Source organism: Bufo gargarizans, chromosome 3, assembly GCF_014858855.1.
Source record: "Bufo gargarizans isolate SCDJY-AF-19 chromosome 3, ASM1485885v1, whole genome shotgun sequence".
NCBI lineage: Eukaryota > Metazoa > Chordata > Amphibia > Anura > Bufonidae > Bufo > Bufo gargarizans.
In genome coordinates, this window is record NC_058082.1 from 262,903,783 (window position 1) to 262,908,939 (window position 5,157).

Sequence of the window (5,157 nt, forward strand, 5' to 3'; positions counted from 1 at the left end):
GCAGCAGCAACCACAGCCTCCCAGACACTGTTCAGAGAGGTGTACTGTTTTCCCTCCTTGTAAATCTCACATTTGATGATGGACCACAGGTTCTCAATGGGGTTCAGATCAGGTGAACAAGGAGGCCATGCCATTAGATTTTCTTCTTTTATACCCTTTCTTGCCAGCCACGCTGTGGAGTACTTGGACGCGTGTGATGTTTTTCTTGAAGGATGCAGACTTCTTCCTGTACCACTGCTTGAAGAAGGTGTCTTCCAGAAACTGGCAGTAGGACTGGGAGTTGAGCTTGACTCCATCCTCAACCCGAAAAGGCCCCACAAGCTCATCTTTGATGATACCAGCCCAAACCAGTACTCCACCTCCACCTTGCTGGCGTCGGACTGGAGCTCTCTGCCCTTTACCAATCCAGCCACGGGCCCATCCATCTGGCCCATCAAGACTCACTCTCATTTCATTAGTCCATAAAACCTTAGAAAAATCAGTCTTGAGATATTTCTTGGCCCAGTCTTGACGTTTCAGCTTGTGTGTCTTGTTCAGTGGTGGTCGTCTTTCAGCCTTTCTTACCTTGGCCATGTCTCTGAGTATTGCACACCTTGTGCTTTTGGGCACTCCAGTGATGTTGCAGCTCTGAAATATGGCCAAACTGGTGGCAAGTGGCATCTTGGCAGCTGCACGCTTGACTTTTCTCAGTTCATGGGCAGTTATTTTGCGCCTTGGTTTTTCCACACGCTTCTTGCGACCCTGTTGACTATTTTGAATGAAAAGCTTGATTGTTCGATGATCACGCTTCAGAAGCTTTTCAATTCTAAGAGTGCTGCATCCCTCTGCAAGATATCTCACTATTTTTGACTTTTCTGAGCCTGTCAAGTCCTTCTTTTGACCCATTTTGCCAAAGGAAAGGAAGTTGCCTAATAATTATGCACACCTGATATAGGGTGTTGATGTCATTAGACCACACCCCTTCTCATTACAGAGATGCACATCACCTAATATGCTTAATTGGTAGTAGGCTTTCGAGCCTATACAGCTTGGAGTAAGACAACATGCATAAAGAGGATGATGTGGTCAAAATACTCATTTGCCTAATAATTCTGCACTCCCTGTATATTATGTATACGGAACATCATCTTCTTTGAGAAAACCACTTTACTATACCATTCTGGGTGCACGTCTCAAAGAGGGTTCACTGCATAGAAAGTGGGCCCTGGGAGAGGGATTAAAAGTGGAAAGATTTGTACTACTCTATCCAATTTGCCAGCCACTCTTGAACCCTCCTCCTCCTTTATATGCATTTAACCCAGGTGTTGACTGGGAACTTAAAGTGGCCCTGGAAAAAAACTAAAAGTGTCCAGAAGCAGAGTTCCCTCTAAGCTGCCGAGCAGCTTCCTTAAAGGGGTTGGTTATTCCATCAGAGATCATATAGAACATGAAACCCTCTTTTTGTAACAAAGCTAGAGCCAGCCCTGTACCTCACATGGATCCAGAGATATCCTCATTCATTGCTCTGCTAGATTTATATCAAGCTGGCAGCTATAGTGGAGTGTCTGTTATGCTGCAGCTAAGGGGTGTGTCTGTGCTCTACCTATCACAACTCAGGAGGCAACTGAATAATGAAACTGAGCATGTGCGGCCATCTCAGTGAGCAGGACAAAGAAATAAGAAAAAAAAAACAGCAGGTGGTGCTGTACAGATACTGTACATTTTGTTGAATAGCTCCCTGGCTATGCAAAAATTGTAATTACATGCAAATACAAAAGTATTCAGATCCATGTGCTGGTTTGAAAACTGTAGAATATTTTTCATTGGACAACCCCTTTAATGTCCCTGCTCAGGGCCTCTGCAGGCCCGCTTACCACCGCAGCTTGGACTTTATGTAACAGTGTGTGCACCTGTTTCAAATTCTAGGGATGCCCTTCCTGGCAATACACACAATTTTCCCTGTGTGCATTGCTGTGGTGGGCGGCCCTAGAACTCAGAACAGGCACACACCTTAATGCCCTCAAAGCTCTTAACGTCCTGATGTTAGCTAGTGTCAGGACGTTCCTGTGCAGAGCTCAAAGCTGGCCCTGCCTCCTTCCTCTTGCTGCACTGCTACTACTGGAAGAAGAGGACACAAGTGCAGTGTGGCAAAAGAAGAAAGAGGGGACAGCATCTTCTTAGACCTAAACCCTACCCCCCAGTCCCCCTCCAACCACAGTTCCTGCCCTCTAGGAATATAATCATCAAGAAAGTGTTGGAGTCCGAGATACCCAAATGCCAAGACACGTGATTGTAAATTTTCATGTGGAGTATGTTTCATGTCCGAGTATGTTTATGTTATAAATATATAGCATACACTGTGGCGCACAATATACAGTGTACCCCTACTCTGTGTAGAGGTTATACTATATATTGTACAGCATGGCGCAGGGGTTATATTGTCCAGGATGGTGTAGCCTCCATACATTTGCTGTATAGTATACATTATAATCCCTACACCATGCCGTGCAATATAAAGTATAGTTCATACATCATGCCGTGCAATATAAGTATAGTTCATACACCATGCTATACAAAATACATTATAACCCATACACCATGTTATACAGTCAGGGGCGGATTGGGAACTTAAAGTGGCCCTGGAAAAAAACCTAAAAGTGGCCATATGTTGTAGTCGTGACTAAATTGATAGAAGACAGGGCAACATAAGTAGACAGGGCCTGCAATACCATAGTACAGCACAAAGTACCGCCGAAGCAGAATCAAATATCACAGTGCAGAACAAAAAACTGCCATCCTCTTAACAGTATTCAACTGTATCATCATACTGAGGATGGTAATACAGTTGAGTTCAGAAGGGCACCTGTGGCGTTGAGCATCAGATTATTATGTACCTGGCCTGTGGCCATCAGAAATTTCCTGTAGGGTATATGGCCAATCCGACCCTGTATAAAGTCAGTGTTGGACTCTGGTGTCTAGGGCCCACCAGTTAAATTTATTTTGAGGGCCCACTGTATGGATACATTCAAATGTTCCCTACTCACACAGCAGCAAGATGCTACCAGATGATTGATTATGGGGGTCCCCACAGTGAATTTGAGAAGATGACTCCCTGGAAACTAGGATACTAGCTGCAAATATGACATGTGTCACTTTATGTGGTAATAACTTTGGAACAGTTTTATTTATCCAAGCCATTCTGAGATTGTTTTCTCATGACACATTGCTCTTCATGATAGTCATAAATTTGAGTCAATATATTTCACCTTTATTTATGAAAAATCCCAAATTTACCCAAAATTTTGAAAAATGTGCATTTTTCAAAATTTCAATTTCTCTGCCTTTAACCTCTTGGGGACATATGACGTACCGGCACATCATGATGTCCTGGTACTTAAGGACATATGACGTACCGGTACGTCATGTACAGTTCTGATCACCGCCGCGCAGCGCGCGGTGTTCGGAACAAGTTGCCTGCAGTTTGTGGCATTTACAGAAAGGTTGCGGTGGTGATCGGAGGTGCCATCGGGTCCCTGTGCGGCTGTAATGGGGACCCGATGGCATGGAAGGCAGCGCAATGCCTTTCTTAGGCATCAGCGCTGCCTTCTGGTGAAGAGCCTGTGAGATCCAGCCCCCGGGATCTCACAGGCAGGAAGCTGTATGAGTAATACACACTGTATTATTCATACAGCCAATGCATTCCAATACAGACGTATTGGAATGCATTGTAAAGGGGATTAGATCCCTAAAAGTTAAAGTGCCAAAGTGGGACAAAAAATAAAGTGAAAAAAAGTTGAAAAAATAAAGTTTTCCCCCCCAAAAATTAAGTTTCAAGTAAAAAAATTTACAAAAACATCATTTCCCCTCCAAATAAAGTAAAAAGAAAATTGGTAAAAGATAGAAAAAAAAAAAAGTTGACATATTAGGTATCGCCGCATCAGGCGGGGGAAATGATGTTTTTGTAATTTTTTTAACTTGAAACTTAATTTTTTGGGCGGAAAACTTTATTTTTTCTACCTTTTTTTTCACTTTATTTTTTGTGAAATCATTGTGCAAAACTTACATATATATAAAAAGGCATACATATTAGGTATAACCGCGTCCGTGACAACCTGCTCTATAAAAATACCACATGATCTAACCTGTCAGATGAATGTTGTAAATAAAAAATAAAAAACAGTGCCAAAACAGCTATTTCTTGTTACCTTGCCTCACAAAAAGTGCAATATAGAGCAACCAAAAATCATATGTACCCTAAACTAGTACCAACAAAACTGCCACCCTATCCCGTAGTTTTTAAAATTGGGTAACTTTTTTGGAGTTTCTATTCTAGGGTTGCATCAGGGTGGCTTCAAATGGGACATGGTGTCAAAAAAACTGTTCAGCAAAATCTGCCTTCCAAAAACCGTATGTCATTCCTTTCCTTCGGCAACCTGCTGTGTGCCCTTACAGCGTTTACGACCACATATGGGGTGTTTCTGTAAACTACAGAATCAGGGCCATAAATATAGAGTTTTTTTTTGCTGTTAACCCTTGCTTTGTAACTGGAAAAAAATTATTAAAATGGAAAATCTGCCAAAAAAGTGAAATTTTTAAATTGTATATCTATTTTCCATTAATTCTTGTGGAACACCTAAAGGGTTAACAAAGTTTGTAAAAATCAGTTTTGAATACCTTGAGGGGTGTAGTTTCTAGAATGGGGTCATTTTTGGGTAGTTTCTATTATGTAAGCCTCACAAAGTGACTTCAGACCTGAACTGGTCCTTAAAAAGTGGGTTTTTGAACATTTCTGAAAATTTTTAAGATTTGCTTCTAAATTTCTAAGCCTTCCACAAAATACGTAATGTACGCGGATCTGTTTTTTGCGGACTGCAAAATACATATGGTTGTGTGCATGAACCCTAATTGTGTAGTGCGGGATGTTACATACAGGAAGATACCAAATATATGGAGAGTATTTTATTTTTTCATTTTTTTCCAATGAAAACCATTTATTAAATGGAAAAATGCAGTACAGTGTATTATACTGTCAGTACTGTCATGTGAAAGCTGGGTTCCTGCTCTCCACTGAACGGAGAAAGGTGGTGGCCTAGCCTAAAACCTGTTAGTGATTGGTGGTCAATTATTTGGTGGCTCCTCAGTGCTCAGTAAGGGACTTTCCTTTGTCCCGATGCAGCG